The sequence below is a fragment of the Camelus dromedarius genome, chromosome 23 (genome assembly GCF_036321535.1).
Source record: "Camelus dromedarius isolate mCamDro1 chromosome 23, mCamDro1.pat, whole genome shotgun sequence".
Taxonomy (NCBI): domain Eukaryota; kingdom Metazoa; phylum Chordata; class Mammalia; order Artiodactyla; family Camelidae; genus Camelus; species Camelus dromedarius.
In genome coordinates, this window is record NC_087458.1 from 19,346,304 (window position 1) to 19,364,290 (window position 17,987).

Sequence of the window (17,987 nt, forward strand, 5' to 3'; positions counted from 1 at the left end):
GTTCGGTATAAAATGGAAGAAACCTGTGGTGAGGGAGTAGAGAATCTGTAATTGGAGAAGCTTAGACATGGCCTAAGCTTAGACCCCATATTGTCTGGGGCGAACCATTTTGTAGCAATGTACAAACTCTCAGCAGGACAATAGGGTGACTTTCAGTTGAAGGTCAGTAGTCCAAGAACTTGAGAAATCTATTTGTCTTGCCTGTTTGACCCGTCCCACCCTCCTAGCTATGTTCATAACTGCTCTTGCTTCCCATTCAGTTTGGGAAAACAGTGGCCTATTCAGATGCCTTCAGAAAAATAAATGAGACCTTCAAAGTTAACTCAGGTCCATCCATGGCTACATCCTCCCAAGCATGCCTGTGTCCATAAGACCTCCGTTGTAAGAAGGTGGGAGGAAGAAAGGAAGTGATGTGAAAGATTTTAGATACAGATCACCCTTTAGTATTCCCCAGATTTATAATATGCATAAATTATAAAACTGAGGTTTTCTTCTTGGTTCTGTAGTTGTCCTTGGAAAATTTCTAAAGAACCTAGGTGTTTTTTGGTAATAAAGTACCCAGGGGCATCGTCAGGACTAAACTACCTTGAAGCTTTTCTGTGTTATTAACTTCAGATGTCATTTACTTTTGACCTTTATGTTTATTATTCTAGGCTGTGTACTTATAGGCTGATACATTGTGGTGACTTCAGTTACGACTTTTTTTCTTTCATGAAGATTTCTATTTTGTTTGCAGTTGGATTTGTCACCCTCTAGGGTGGTACACAGGAAGCATAGTTGCCTTGGGACAGAAAATTCTTCATGAAACCAGTGATCTGGCCACTTGTCAGAAGGGAAAACCAAATAACCAAATGAACAATCTGTTTTTCCCTTTTGGCTCAATCGAAGGAATCCACAGTAAGGCTTCAAAAGGTGCTACCCCTAATCCCAGCTGGGGAATTTTTTGGGTTTTTTTCAACAATTATGGTTTGTCAAAAACTGGCGTGACTCCATGCTGTAATCTAGGGCATCTATAACACCATGGTCACTCAGTTTATTTTATTTATCTATCTTTTTGGTGGGGGAGAGGTAATTAGGTTTGTTTATTTACTTTTGGAGGAGGTACTGGGGATTGAACCCAGAAACTCATGCATGCTAAGCATGCACTCTACCACTTGAGCTATACCCTCCCCCATCATGCTCACGCAAGAAGTTGCCTGCTTGTTGGCTTGTTGGCCAACCACATTTAGGCAAGAATAGCACAGAAGTAGAGGTCTCCTTTAGGACAGGGACAGTATCTTACTCATCTGTTCATCCCTGGGGCTTAGCACAGTAGGTAAATGTAAAGGAAGGTTATTTACTGAGGATACCCAGGGGGGTCACTATTGGATTAACCTCAGAATGGTGTTTCCCTATGCATTCTAATCTAGCTTTTGGAAACATTTCCCTGGTTCTTTGGTAAGGTGCACTGTGAATCAAAATACCAGGTATCTTTGAGGGTTGACTCAGAGCTGGGGCAGGAAATCTGCAATGGTAGGGTAGGGAAGTCGAAGTCGTAATGGCAAGGCTTGCCAAGGGCTTACCTCTTATTTCTAGTGGGAACAAGGGCTCACTGCCAAGTGGTCACACTTGTGTTGAGCAGAGCAACAACAGTAAGGATAGAGCTTGCAGTGAGAGAAGTCAGCATTCATTCAGCAGAACAGGAGGCACTGGGATACCAGGGGAAGGATAAGATGTGGGAGCTTGTTGCCCATGTCAACAAAGCTCAGGGACTGTGGAGATCAAAGACACTGTAATTGCTATCCATCATGGGCAGAGGTGGGCCTGGGGTACAGCAGGATGATCACAATGATCATCCCTTGGGTCAAACAATTGATTTGATGAACAGATAGAGATAGCAGTCAGCTTTCTTAACAAGTCACTCCTTGCAGTGAGAGCAGATGATGTGACCGTTTCCGAGAGAAAACCATGCTCTTGAGCAGAGATGCCATTTTCCCATGAGGGAGGTGTGTTTTAAACGAGCGTGTTCTCTATTTGAAAGGCCTCGGCAGATTAGATCAGTTGTGCAGTTGGGGTTTGTGTAGGGGCAGCCCACAGGTGAGAGGCTCCTCACTTACGGTTGTGTCTGAGTGGGCTGAGCGAATGGCGGAGGTAGCAAAGAGCCCCATGTGTTTCAGAACATCGCGTGAGTAGTTGGCTGGCTGCCCACTTGCTGCTCTGTCTCTAGTGTGGCTCCACACTCAACCTTTGAAAGCCTTCTCACATGCAGATCCTGTTTATGTAAGAAGTTTGCTCAAACACCCCCACAGTGCTTTAATGACGTACTGGAAGGGTATCCTCTCACCCCTACCCATGACTCAATACACAGAGCAGAAATGATGCTCTCTTCTCTAGCCTCTGAATTTCTAGAGTGGAATCACCTCACATGAAACTGATCATCTCTCAGTGGGTGCCGCTCTGGCCAGCTCACCTACCTGGCTTGTATTGCTGCAGGGCTGGGGGTTATTGATTAAAGATAAAATAAAATTAATATAAATGAATCACTTACTTTTTCAAATTAGAGTTCTTCCTTTCTGAAGCTCTCCTTCCTCTCCTGTCCATTATCTTCATCCTGTCTTTCTCTTCAGTTAACCAGTATGAACTGCTCAACAAACTCAGTATTCAAACATGAGACATCTTTTTGCCTTTTAAATTATTTGCTTGAACTGCTACCCATTTTATCAGCATGAAGACCAAAATTTCTCTTTTGAGGTTCTCCTACATAAATTGCCTAAGAGCTTCAGGGTTAACTTGGTGCAAAGAGGGACTCAGTATGTTTCTCATGTGAGACTGAGAGAGACCTGGGTTCTGGTCAGTTCCTTGCCCACCACTGCTTGGGGTTGTTGCCGAAGACCAGACCCGCACATCTCCAGTGGTGCTTGTCCGTTGCAGTAGTGATGTCGTTGGTGGTCCGGACACCTCCATTCTCTGCAGTGGTTCTTCATCCACACTTGGCCCTTGTGGATATGGCTATAGCAGAAAGCTCTTTTGGTTTCCATACACAGACATTCTTGGGACACCAGCCAACCAACGCTGAGAGGTTTAATTGGGTTCCAATAACTATTACCACCTCAAAGACCAGAGTCAGAACCCTCCACCTTTCCTGCTGGCCATTATCATCCAATGATAGTACTGCCTTTTAAAGCCACACAAAATTGAACATGTCTTTTTACACCTTTCTCCTTAGAAAATAGTGCTTCATTGTGGCAGACAAAATGTGACCATTCATAAAATCATTTTATTTCCCTCCTGGTCACATAGGAAGGCTTCATTTTCCAGTCCTCCTTGCAGCTAGGTGGGATCTGTGATGAGATCTGCACAGAGAATATGGGCCCATGTGCCTCACCATAGAACCTTTCCTATCAGATCTCTCATGTGCTCACTCCCTTATCTGCATGGCTAGAAGGAAAAAGATTCCAAGATGGTAGAGCCGCAAGTTGGGAATAGCTTGAGCCCTGGGCCACTGCTTAGAGGAGAGCCATCCAGGAAAGTAGCCAAACTGTCCTGTCTCTTGTGAGCATGAGAAATACATTTTTATTTATTTGAATTCTTGAGATTTGGGGATCCGTTATTGTAAAAGAGCCTATCCTTCCTTAACTAATGCACTTCTTACTCAAGGCAGTTTGCCCTCCCTCGACAATGCCATTCAGCTTATTTTTGTGTAACCCGGAGGAGCCTTTTACTGGTATCCACCCTGAACGGAAAGGTTTGCTTCAAATGGACTTGCTTACTGGCTCTTAGTCATGAGAGATGCTGGCATTTCTAGGACCACACCTATGTCAGCCAGCATGGCTAAGTTATACCATGCTAACAAAAGACCCCCAAATCCAAGTGGCTCATGTCAATAAAGGTTTAGTTCTTGTTCAAATTAGATTTTCATCACTGGTTAGCTAAGGCTCTGCTCCATACTGTCTTCATTGTGGGACCCGGAATGATGACGTAGCCTCTCTCTGGGGGCATTGCCAGGCTCATGGGAGAGGGAAGTGGAGCCCCGTGAACCACACGCAGGCTCTTAAAGCTCCTGCTTGTAAGTGACAAACATAACTTCCATTTGCATTTAATGGACCAAAGCAAATCACACGGCTAAGGCTAATGTCATAAAGGGTGATATATAATCCTGCAGGAAAGGACACCACAGAAAGGGGAACTAGAATATTTGAAAGATTAGTAATGTCATCTATCACAATCCTCAAAGGGCACCATTCTTAATTTCTGTCTTTACAGGCATCCGGTTACTTTTACAAGATTCAGGATAGGATGCTGGTGGGATCTTGCTTAATTTAAATTCTTTGAAAATACGTCCATCCCTAGGACTGAGTCCAGAAAGAGACGGGCACAGTTCTCACAGGAAAGATGAGAGTATGAACTAACCTGAAACTCCATGCTCTTTGAATAACACTGTGCGAAGGCATACTCGGCCACCTTGTGCTCCCTTCTCTAGTCAGCTTCTCTTTTTGTTAGCCTTATAATAACTGTCGTGGGCTGTATTTGTTTTCTATTGTTGCCGTAACAAATTACCACAAATATAGCAGCTCAAAATAACTCCCATTTGTTTTCTCGTGCTTCTGTAGCTCAGAGGTCCAGCCATAGCACCTAAGAATGCTTTGAGCCTCACAGGGCTGAACTGAAGGTGTCATCAAGTGTCTGGAGGCTCTGGGCGTTCACTCGCTTCCGGGCACATTCAAGGATAGGGCCAGTTCTAGCTGCATCTGGTTGTTGGACTGAGGTGTCTGTTTCTTTGTTGGCGGTCATGGTGTACTGGATTCTAGACCATCTGTGTTCCCTGACTCGTGACCTTCTTCCTCCATCGTCAAAGCCAGCCACAGGGGGCCGAGTCCTTCTCATGCTTCTCACCTCCCTGACCTTCCCCTTCTGTGTCACCTCACCTCTGCTTACCTCTTCTGCTAACCCTTCTCAGACTCTGCTGCTTCCACTTCTGCTTTTAAGGGCTCATGTAATTTCATTGGGCCTGCCTAGATAATCCAGGATAATCTTCCTAGCTTAAGGTCAGCTGATGAGTAGACTTAATTCCATCTGCAAGATCTCTTCACAGCAGTGCCTAAATAGTGTCGGGGGATGGATCGTGGGAGCATACCTTTAGAATTCTGCCCACTGTGTGGGTTTCAGTTATATCTGTGCACCAGATAATTACTTGGAAAATTTCCTTAAACACGTTCATCTCATAGTAAATAAAAGCCAGTAGGTTTGCTGGTATAAAAGTCTACTTCCTAGAAGAGAAAATTCTATAAACAAGGCAAGTCCTGAGCACAGTGATTTCCCTGACTAGACCTTGAAGTTGGGGACAGAACTTTACATTCTTTTCTCCCCAGAACTCTACAACCTGTGCCCAGTAGTTGGTCCCCGGAAGTTTACCACAGTTGCTGCTGCTGAACAAAATAGGCCCAAGTCTACTCAAGTTTCAAGCAAATTCTGGGGGCCTGTGATGTACTACGTGTTGCAGAGTCCTTTAAAATCACCAGTTTCTTCTTGCTCATAGAAATGGCCATTCAGGATGGCTCACAACCTTTCCTCATCCATCACCTCAGCCTGTCATGCAACCACAGCTTTGCTGAGGAGTGGGGTGAATGTGTTTGCCTGTTTTTTATTAGTAGAAAACCTGAAAGTGTGATGATTTCTGAAATTGATAACAGAAAATTTAGGTGGATTCTAGTGGAAGACTCTTTCATTCCCCACCACGTATTCTTCTGTGGCCCATTCGGAAAGGAAGTCCCACCAACCCTTCCATCCTTGCTGGGAAGTACCACCAGTCATATTCGGTTAGGGCACACACTACTGACCTCATTTTAACTGAATTACTTCTTTAAAGATCCTATCTCCAAGTACAGTCACATCTGAGATACTGAGAATTCAACATATGAACTTGGGGAGGGGACACTTTCAGCCTGTAACACGTATATGTGGATTATGTCCTCACTGCCAAAATGTTAAGTCTCTCAGTAGAAGGGATCTAGTCTGTTTGGTTTGATGCTATGTCCAAAGCACTCAGACTGGTACCTGGTATGTAGTTAGTGCTCAATATTTGCTCAAAAAATGAAACCTGAATAGTTTAGGTATCTTTAGAATTGAGATAGTTTGGATATCTAACAGGCTCTGATGACCGATAATACATGAAACACGAGGCAGAAAGAGTCTCATCTGGTTTCTAGCTTAAATAATTGAATGTCTAGTGATGCCCCTCAACATGACAGGAAATGCACACAAAAAAGGATCAGGGTTTGGGGAAAAAGCTTTGGGCATATTGAGTTAGAGATACTTGAAATACATTCAAGTGGAAAAGTCAAAGAGACCTTTGGATACATGGCATGTGGAGAATACAGTGGGCAAAATCTTGGTTAAAAATTCAGATTTGGAAGATCATCAGTTCACAGTAAGTGCTGAAATCAGATGGCAAATGAGATCACCCAAAAAAACATACATAGGAAGAGACCTAGCGTAAAAGCAAGAAAAATACTAATGTTTAAAGGTTGGGTAGAGAAAGCAAAGCTTGTTTAAGAAGAGAATGAGGAAAGTGAGAAGTAGGCATCATAGAATCAGAGGAAGAAAAACTATTGAAAGTAATGGTCACCTGTGTCAAAGGATAAGGGAGAGGTCCTTCTCAAAGGCTGTTCCAGGGAATAATCCTCCCATGAAATAATGTTTGGAACAAGATTACCTGCTTAACTAAATGTGAGAAATGTCTTGCAGAATCACAAGATAATTTAGCCTATTAATGTCCCAGAGAAGTCTTGCTAGAAAGAAACCTATACATTTTAACTTCTAATGTTAAGTTCCCAAAGCTTATGTTTGACCTTAAATCTCTCTCCTTTCTTCTTACGTAACTATGCTTAGTAATAGCACACAGAACCGGAGTCCCAAGGAATACTCTTTGGGAAACAATAAGCATAATTAACAAGATAAGTGTTGGAAATAGCCCTTTGCATTTGACAATTAGGTGGTTTTGTTATCATCACTGAAGTGGTTTCTGCTGAGTGATGGAGTCTGAAGGTATAGAGCTAAAGCAGGAAGCACAATCTGCTCATTCTATAAGCTTGACCTAAAGGAGGAGGTTAAAAAAAAAAAGGCAGTATCTTGCTTGCATGATGTGTAATGTTAAATAAGTATGTATTGGATGGGAAGGACACAGCTAAGTTTATAGATAACAGACACATTGAGAAATGGTAGCAAGAGAAGTTGAATAGTCAGCAGAACAAGGTCTACAAAGAGATAGGAGAAACTGAGATCAGAAGAAAGTCCTCCCCTTTCCTGAAGACTGGAAGAAGGAAGGAGAAGATACAGTTGTCTCTGTAGGAGAAGATTGAGAAAGCCCATGGTAATCTCAGTTCCTCAGATAAGAACATATACGCAGAGTTTGTCTTGGGTGCTGAAATTAAAAATACTCTATCCCATATCCCTCCCCCTAAAAAAGCTCATGTGTGATCTTGCTCGTGTTAAAGTCCTCCAAATGTTACCACTACTGCTATGGTCAGGAAGTCACTTCTGCTTTGGACTCAGGTAGGAATCATTTTCCTGGGCCTTTAATCTTCTAGTTTCCCCAGAGGCAGAGATCTGTCCTATGTATGCATTTCTGTCTCCCCACTGCCTTTCACAAAATGGGTGCTATGAACATGGAATGATTAGCGAGCAACAGACAGGATCACATTCTGCCCATAATTGAGAATTCAATGCATTGCATTATTATAGCCTGAAGAATCCTAGTACCAGGGTGTGGTTACACAGTATAGTTTTGGACACTTCCCGTGGTGAGGCTTTCACTGAGAATTCTCCAGGTCCGGTTTCTTCTTGTTCAGCCGTCATTGTTGACACCCCAGTTGATACCATCCCAGCTTTCTTTGCCTGGTTGTCGCAAGTGTGTTGTCTGTGTAGCTCTGTGTGCAAAGCATTTATCAGAGAACAAGGCACATAATTAAAGCTCAATAATTGATAGATTGTGATGATAGTAATCGTTACCATTATAATAGATTCAAACCCCAACCAAAGAGAGCTTCATTATCAAGATGCAAAGTTTTATATTTCTTACTTACCTAGGTACTGTTCTACTTCTTAACCTTTTTTTCCACAAAACTTTTTTTCTTATTAACTATTTACTTCTTTTCATGTTCCTTACCTAATTTTTCACCACCAAATCTCTTATTTATCCTTACGTATTCAGTATATTTGTTTGCTTAATAAAAATTTTATGCTTTGATTTTTTTTTTTTCATCCCCAGTATTTTTCTTATTTTCCTCTTTCTTAATTATAAGCTGTTCGGTCTAAAGTTAACATCTTTTTATTCACTTCTCCAATTATCAGTTGCCAGCTAGAAGCCTGAGAGCCACCTTTTTTTTCTCGTAGTACTTAACAAATACTGGTTTGTTGAGCACTTACTATGCACCAACTACTATTCCAGGCACTAAAGATACGAACGTGATAAAAATGTCATTGTCGTTAGGGAGCTTATATTCTAGTGAAGGATTCAAGCAGTGAGTAAGTGAAGATTAAGTAGTTAATAAAGTCGCAGACATGTAGAAAACTGATAAGGAATGTGTAGCTTGGGCTGGACGATTGAGCACACGTGATTTGAGGAGCAAAGATTATAGGCAAGCTGTATCTGAAATTTCCTGGTTAAAGAGGTGAAGGAGGTTTATCAGGTCATGTGATAGTGCAAGTCTATCAGGATTCACAGTGGAAAGACCCAAAATGTGGTGAACCAGACCGTGTGTGCCTGACAGCTGGTAGGTTTTAGAGTTGCAGACTTTTTGGTTAATTCCATCACTGTTGTCTGAAAGCAGCTCTACTTAAGAGTCATTGCTGTTAGCTGTCTAGGGATCTGAATCTGTGTAATCTTGAGATAGCGCAGTGGAAGGCTGTTGTGATGTATACTTTGATTCGGACTTTCTATTTAGGTCATTAAACAGACAGGCAGTTGTCATTGTATCAGTGAAAGCAGTTCTCTCCCAATTGGATGCCAGAACTTCACTCTATTTAAGGAAAATGAGCCTATTGAGAAAATACTGGTTCAGTTTATGGAGATGTTGAGTTTTTGGTGTCTTTGAAATCTTTTGCAAGAAGAGGCCAGTTAGTTTAATGCATGAACCTAGAATTTAAGAGGAAGATCTGGGCTGGAGACATAAGGCTTTGTATTGTGTCACCCAATAGAAATGGATGAGATTGCCCAGGAATGATGTGTTATATTTTCTATTATTTAGAGCAGGGTGCCAGATAGGGAAGGAAGTGAGACTGAAAGGGCTAACCAAGAGACAGTGGAGAGGCCGTTGGATTGGTGGATTTGGTTAAGATAAAAATCAGGTATAGGGAGAGTAGCTGAGTATGAGAAATGGAAGAGTAAAGGGTGCTCAGAGAGTGGGATGGCTGAATTTAATCTTTTAAATCTGGAGCAATTTTGAGTGACACAGTAGTAGGTGTGCCTAGGGAGTGTCTGAAAATGAGGAGAGGCCCTGTGGAAAGGATTCTTAGGGAAGGCACAAAGGAGAGGAAGCACAGAGTGGTAATGGTGATGGAGATATAGAAGAGATTAACAGGCTTAGGAAGTGAGAGAGGACATGAGAAATGTGAGGTATGGTGAAGACAACTGGTCCCAGCTGCCCTCTGGAGAGATAGCTATGGAGTGGGGCACTTGGGCTCTTTTAGAATCAGTCACAGCCTGGGATAGATGGCATTTTTGAGGGAATACTTGTTGTTGAGGGTGTGGCAACTCAGATTTCTGTGGGTCTCCATTGCATTAGTTCTGGAATCAGAGTTGTTGGTGTGCGAACTTATACTAGGGCTGCTGTGTGGAGGTCCTTGTTCTGAGGGGTCTGTACTCCAAGAGTTTTACCCAGTGCAAGGAATCCGTGCTGGCCATTGAGCCTGAATCCCTTCAAGTGTAGCATCCATCCTGTGAAGTTTTCTGCAAGCTCAGACAGGGATGGGGCGAGAATTAGGGCTCTAACTCATTTCTGAGGGCCCTATGGAGTGAATGGAGAAAGGGAGTTGAAGATTGGGAGCTATTTGGGTCATCATGTGTTGGACTGAAAGATTAAGTAGAGAGCAGATGAATTCTGACACAAGATCGGAACCCGGGGAGGGACCAGAAGTCACTTCCAAAATTATGAAACCAAGGAGGTAAAATGAGAAGATTAGTAGATCACATGTATTCCAGATAAAACAGAGCGGTGAGATATGGAGAGGGTGGAAAACGGGGTCTAGTTATTAGGGTGAAAGAAAAAGGAGTTTGGTTATGTGGTATATAGTATATGGTTGGTATGGTATTAAGAGTATGCCTCTATTTTTGCAGAAGCAATATAATTAAAAAATAAACCAAAATATTGCTGCATTGGAGAACTAGCCCTTGGCAGCTTCTAATCAGCAAGGTGATCCAGAACAATCTATTAAAGTCTACGTAACCCTATCTTCTCATCTGTAAAAATTAAGCAATTGGGTGAGATGATCTCTGAAGTTTCTAGTAGCTCTGTGATTCCACAGCATTTATTCCTTCATCTTTCAGATCCCTGCCACCTTCCCCTTTAGGGCTTCAAATCACACTGAAGGGGTCCACTTTCATGCAAGGCTAGCCCTAAATACTTGTTTTCTTTCTGACACTTAAGATTGAAGTAACTGCAGACATTGGGAGAGGCATAGCTCGTATCCTGCTGAAATTCAATGAATGACCTCACTTCTCTAGAATGGAACATGACTGCATTGTTTATATATTTCTGTTTTGTTACCAGGCAGTCAGTACAGACTTCATTGAAATATTGTGTGTTCGTTGGGTTTTGTGCCTCATCTCACTGGCAGAAGAATGTAGTGGTTGATTTGGGGAATGGAGATGGCTGGAAAGGAGGTAAAGAGTGAAGATGGAGAAACAAGACGGCAGTGATGAAGAGAACCAGCGAAGAGAGAAGGCCATGGTGGTGCTGAGAAAGTAGATCTTTTCTTCTTGTTAAGAGCACCAGAGGGAAGAATCCAGCTGATCACTATTCAGGGGCATCTGGCTCCAGGAATAACAGACCATCTGGCGTCCAACTCCTTCAAAATGGTGAGTTTCATAAATATTCTCACTAATTTGACGTGGACCCAGCTGCTGCATACCCAGCAGATGTATTCTGTGAGCATTTCTTGGTGGGAACCGGCCTAATCAAAGTGAGATATTCCAAAATTGTCTGAGAGGAGCGAATGTGAGAACTGTTTACTTTTATTTGAGAGACTAAGATGAGACAGTTTAGATGAGTTATTGAAAGTTACACTTTGTTTGTTTTCTTTTTTAAATACGAGAGCTGACTTGGACCATGCAAACGATTTTCTTATTTCTGTATTACCACACATTCAGCATGTGTCAGCAAGCTGCTTTTGTTTTTCATTGACTGGCTAAGTACAGAAAGAATATCCTACAAGAAGGGAGAGCAGAGCCAGAAGCAAACTTAAGCATTACTTAAGGCTGTGATGTCTCTTATTGGCCATTTTATGATAGATATTTCTCCATACGACACCCACATCCATCCCCCACTCCCCGCCCTTCAGTGCTTCATAGTAACTCACCATGTAAGGAGATGATGGATTTGCTCTCTTGTCTTCCCTTTATCTCATTCCCTTCCTTCTAACAAGCTGAATTTGGGTGTGAGGGTCATCGGAGGGATTCGTGAATTCACCCTAATTTGCCATCTCTGAATCACACCTTATTTTAAAAAAGAAAATTCAAATCCCAACTTTATAAATGTTGCAACAAATGGCTTTCACTGCTACTTTTATGTGCATCATGGAAGCAGACAAAAATATCAGAGGTCCCTTTTGACTCAAAAACTATTAGGTTCTGATTCTTTTGTGATTTTTCATGGGAAGTGGAAGTGAAATGACTGATCAGTGACCATAATTGGCATGGGTAGAAAAATCAGAGAAAAGATGTGATGTGGGCAAAATAGCCTGGGAAGAGCCAAGAAACTAAAGAGAATATAGTTTTAGAGTATAGCTTGAGTTGGATATTTCATAATCTAGTATTGGACAGAACAACTTAAAAAAATTTTTCCATCTATTCACCAGATCTAGTAAGTTGTTAAGCTTCAATGAAGCTTTATATCATTAAAAATAGCCAGAGAAACTTTTTTTTAATGTGGAAATGATTAAAGAAATGGAAGAAACTAGGGACAATTATACAAGAAATGATTCTCAGTCAACTTTGGTTACTTCACATTTATCGAAGAAGGCTTCAGAAAGCTTGATTTAAATTCCACATGTCCCCATCTGAGAGTAGGAAGAATTACTGAATTCCAGATAACCTGGAGTACAGTTCTACAAGTCTGTCATGATCTCAAATTCATGCTGTGTGGATACTTTTTCGCTTAAGAGTTGATACTAGTTACTTCATGATTGGTGTACCAGGTTATAAACGGAAAGATCTGAAATTTGAAGCAATAAGATGGATAAAGATTGTCTACTGAAATAAAATCACACAACGTGAGAGCTGTGGGTTAACTTTTACTTGGGGCAAAATGAGGACTCCAGTCCAGGAGACAGCATCTTAGACAGCTGAGAGAAACTGTTCCGAAGAGGCGGGGGAAACTCAGATTATATATGATTTCAGTGAAGGGGGCACATGCAGTCAAGCACACACCTAGGCAGAAGCTTGCTGCTCATCATGAGGAGCAGATGTCATTATTAATGATTTTAGTGCTTTTCTAGATATGAGGACACGCAAGAACTTGGGCTTATAAAATCTTCTCCTGAAAACATCTAACTATCTGAAGGCCTGTTCAGCCAGTTTTCCCAGAGCACAGAGTGCTTCATCCCTGGTCTCCCCCCTGAACTTTCAAGGTGTGTTGGAGGTCAGTGGCTGCAGTGGCTTGTAATTTAATCCAAGCAGAGGTAGATGTAAAGTGCCAGCATGATTCAGTCCTTGTGGAGACAGGTGGAAAATGCCAATTTTTAGCTGGAAAGACAATGAAGTATCTGGAACTATTACAAAGAAAGTTTCAGAAGAAATTATTTAATTTAACTGCTTAGAAACCATTATTCTTCTCAGACTTAAAAAAAAAAATCCTGCTTAGAAAACATTGTTCTTCTTAGACTTAAAAAAAAATCCCTTCGGCTACATTACTCCTTCTACTCTTTTTCTTCCTTTTCTTGTGCCCATATTTAAAATTATTCAGTTACAACCCGAGCAGTAATCTGCTTACATATTTCTGGACACAAAGGAGTTATGCCCTCATGTGTGGAAACCAGTCTTAGTTCAGTGGGAAGGGAATTCAGTTTGGATCTCTAGACACCAGAGGAAGTCCAGGATTTTCCTCTTATGTCTGACTTTAAGTGAATCATTTAACTTTTCTGAACTTCATTTTATCATTTGTAAAATCAAGACAATAATACTTACTCCATGAAGTTCTTAAGAGGATTATATAAGGTGTATATGAAAAATACTGAACCCAGTAGATTGCTACTCAGTTTGTAATTAATCAGATTCAGAAACTGAAACAAACATGTGGTAACTCATCTAAGGTCCTTTAAGGCAGAGCTCACACTTACATATTTTCCTGAAGTGCCTTGAATTACATCACATGGCAGAGTTCTTTTTTGTGTGTAAATGCTACCTTTAGGTGTAATCGCTTGTTAGCAACTGGTTACTTTCTTTATTTCTATTTTCCGGTTAATTCTGGGAGGGAAAGTTCTGGGACGACAGTTTTTTGTCCTCCAGGCAGCATTTTTCTTTTGTTCTGATGCTTCTTGTCATACCTGTGAGATACTCTTTCCCCCTAGGTGTTGACCTTTATGTTAACTTGGCAATGTGTGAGGTACTGTAGCAAGACTGGAACTCCACAGAGGGTAAATAAATGTCACTCTTCAAACAGAAACCAGCATCAGTTCTAGAAAAGAAAACCAAGATTCTCAGCTGGTCATGTTATTAGAAACAATAGGCTCTCTAATAGCAGAAAAGGCGTCACATAAAGATCTACACGGAATACAAGATAAAACTGAACTACTAAAAAACCTAACAAGGCAGTATTTCCCAAGATGATACATTATTTGCAAAGGGTACTAGGAACAACTAAATTTATTACTCCACTTCATCCCTTAGGATTAGGATCTCAGATGTCAGGAAAGAGATCAAGGTCAGAAACCCAGGTGGTACTCCTATTACACCAGGCCATCATACCAGTCAGGTATCAGCTCTAGCACCAGCTAATGGGTATCAAGAAAACTTTGCCCAAGTTGGGACAGTTCAAGCTTTTGTTCCTTAAAGTCAAACATCGTAAAGATGATTTTGCTAAATTCACTGTTAGGTTTATTCTACTGTGAGCTTATTTTCAGACAGTATCGCACTTGGATTGGCTTTAAGTAGTTCTTAGTAATTCTTGGATCTTGATTTTGGCTTTTCTTACCATTTGAAGAGTGAGTCTGAGAATGGGTAGATTTCTGTTTATGGGTCATAAAATAGCATTGAGTATTTCTAGCATCATGTCAGACATTGAGGCTTTGAGGGAAGAAGCAGACTTATTTCAGTTCTGGCAAAGTTTTCTGTATGTATTAGTTCATGCTAGAACTTTGTCTCTGACAAACATGAGCACCATCTGGATTCCTGACACTGGCTTTGTTCCTTCTCTCTGAGATCAACTTTCAAAGCAAACAAATGCTGCCTAGAAACGTGTGTGTGTCTCTAGGGAAAGGGGTATATTCCTGAGATATGTTCCATATGTTTTCTCAGAAACTCCTCAGAGGAGATCAGCCCTAGGTGCCCACACTGATAACCCACTTGTTTACACATCCTTTATCGACTTTTCTCCTTTCCTTGTCTTGCTTTCCTCACTGTCTCTGAGATCACTTCTCAGGTAAACTACCTGTACCCAAGTGCTTCTGCTTTTGCTTTGTGTAACCCAAACTAAGACAAAAACCATTAAAAACAAAACAAAACAAAACCTCCTTGGGGGATGAAAATCTAATGCAAAAATGTGCTCATACTACTTGAAAAAACATCCACTTTTTTTTTTTTTGTAAGAAGAGAAACCATAAGTAAGCCAAAAGCCAAATTAAAAAAAGAAAGCCTAGATAGTTGTCAAATCACACATACACACACACACACACACACATATCCCACATTCAGGTTGGCCTACACAGGTAGAAGATAGTTTGAGTAAAAGCAAGGAACTTACTGAAACACAAAGCCAGAACGTAAAAATTATAAATAAGATGAGAGGTGATAAATTAGAAGTTAATGTGAACTACAGTCAAGAAAAAGGCTGAAGAAAAGAAATAAGATGTGTTGGAATCTGGGGAGATTAATACAATGAGGATGAGGTAACACAATTTTATTTTGGTATGTGCATGATGTGTGTGCTTTGTAAACTATATATTGAAATTCATACTCAAGGTGTTGTCAACAAGTTGCATTAAAGAATGGTTGTCAATGAAATAGATGACATGGGGGAAAATACTACACTAGAAGCTCTCTGGGTATTTTTTATCCTAGTTTCCCTGAATTTTATGACATTTGGCAGGTCAATTCATTTCTCTGGATATGTGTTTCCTTGATCAATATGAACTCAAACTTTATATTTTCAATGTCTTTTCATATATATTATAAAGTTCTGTGTAAATATAAGAGTTTATTATTAAAAAATAAGAGGTAGGATCTGAGAATTAATGTTTACTACTCTTAAATTCATCTTGGCCTCAAAGATGTACACCTCAAGAGGGTAGAACTTTGCCAAATCCAAGGTTCTCTGAGTGATACTTCTTTTTCCTTTTAAAGGATACACATACCTAAGTTTCTTTATTCACTTATAATTATTGTACAGTTAAGTGTCTGATTTGAAGAAACTAATGTCTGATTTACTTTTCTCAGAGTAAACCCCAAACACAGCATTGTTCCATCTCAAGACGACTTAGCAAAATGATAGCTTGTACCTCTGGAAATCTGAAAAAGTTCTGAGTTCTCCCAAGGGCTCCAAAGAAGGATGGTGCCACTGTCCCCTGGTGGAACCTACTTCTCCTAGATTCTTCTAGGATATCCTTGAATGTAGATTCCTATAATATGCTCAGAATTGTGAAATGTACAACCAACTGTGCAAACTTATGGAGCTTAAGGAGCTTAAGTGTAGCTGGGGGAGAAGGGAGCCAAAGTCCATCCATGAAATTAATACAAACAGATACAAGTCAGTACCAATTCAGATATCTGTTGAGAATGTTCTTTTGGCACACTCCAGGTGTTTTGGAAGAAAAGTGATCTTGTCTTTGAATACTGCATTAGAGCAGTTTAGTCCATTCTGGGGGTCAGAACTGTTAATATTGCTGACCAGCATCCTTTGAAATTATTTTACCAAATCATCTGCTAGAGTGGGAAGGTGAATGTCACAAGTAATTCCCCTTCTTCATTCTTCTTTTTCCTTCACACCACATCAGGGAAAAACCCCTCCTATCTCTAGAGCTTGCACGAAAAACCAGTGAACTAATCCAGTGGTACTGCTAAGATTAGTGACCCAACCCCTGCTTAACTGGCGCATTTCAAAACCGCATATGTCAAGGTCTTCTCTGCATATAGGTCAGTGTGTGGTTTCCTACACTGTGGCTACTCTGGGGAGACAAAGCAGTGCTGGTTTCTTACTTTAAAAAAAGGTGCTCACTGAAGAAAAGACCTTGAGATGGTAGGCTGAGAAAGCACAGGAGGACCTGAAGGTCACCTTATTCATCTGGAAATTCTCCGATTGGCCACTGTTACTCTCAGGCCACGGCTGTTGTTCTGAGTAAGCTGGGCCTGTTCTGGCTAAACACGTCCCAGGGTGATGCAGGCTGGTGTGGCTTGGTAGGGGGATAAGTGAGGAGATGGCCGTCAACATGTGTGGGCCAGATACCCATTTCCTTGTGTCTCTGACATTAAAAGAGTCAAGTATTCCTGCTAAAGGACCCTTGAAGATGGAGGGTGAAGGAAAGTAGGTGTATCTTCACGGAAGGGTAGAGGATTTCTGGACGGGAAGGTGAGGGGTAAAGACATGGTGACTGCTTGTGGGGAGGTGTGCTGATTGTCAGTCCCCGAGTAGTGGGTCCTGGGAAGTACAGCAGGCCATTCTCATGTCAGAGTGTAATAACCCTTGGTCACTTTGAAAGGAGGACTGATTTTAAGTAAAGAACTTGGTAATTTTTCCACACTTCTTTACATTCAGACGAGATCTTGGGTTATAGTCCATTAGGTTAATTTCTCCTATATTGAGGGAGAATAAAGTAGTGCTTAAAAGTTCAGAATCTAGAGGCAGAAAATGTGATTTATTTATATATTTTTTACTGAGTTACAGTCAGTTTACAATGTTGTGTCAACCCCTGGTGTACAGCACAATTCCTCAGCCATACACAAATATACATATATTCGTTCTCACATTCTTTTTCACATGAGCTACAACAAGATATTGAATAAAGTTCCCTGAGCTATAAACTTGTTTATATATTTTATATATACCAGTCAGTATCTGCAAATCTCAAACTCTCAGTTTAATACCTTCCCACCTCCCTCCCTGCTGGCAACCACAATTCTGTATTCTATGCCTGTGAGTCTGTTTCAGTTTTATATAAAAGTTCATTTGTCTTTAGAAAATGTGACTTAAAAATCCATTTCCAACCCTGACTAGCAGTGTGACCTTGGACAATTTACTTAACCTCACTATGCCTCAGTTTCCTCTTCTGGATACTGGAGATAATAATAAAAGCCTTGTCTCAGAGTATTGGAAGGATTAAGGTGAGTTCGTAGGTACAGATTGCTTGGCACATAGTCAGCACTTGATCATTATTTCCCATGGAAATCACATGCACACTGACCCTCAGCCTAGGGGACTACACGGCCTAGAGATGGAACACATGGGATTTATGGTTCTGTTGGATCTGGAGTCAGCCCAGCTGTGCCCCTTGCCTGCAGTGTGATCTGAGACAAGTTATTTCATCTTTCTAAGCATCATTTTCTTCATCTGTAAGTTGGGATAATAGCGACATTTACCTCATAG

At 41.0% G+C, this 17,987-nt stretch overlaps 1 long non-coding RNA gene across 1 annotated transcript in view; it reads left to right on the top strand.

The window, feature by feature from the left end:
* The first annotated feature begins 10,749 nt into the window (after positions 1-10,749).
* LOC135318940 (uncharacterized) overlaps positions 10,750-17,987 on the top strand; it is a 148,864-nt gene continuing 141,626 nt past the window's right edge. Inside the window, exon 1 of the long non-coding RNA XR_010377409.1 lies at positions 10,750-11,053. This is a non-coding gene — a long non-coding RNA (uncharacterized LOC135318940). The remainder of the gene's footprint in view (positions 11,054-17,987) is intronic.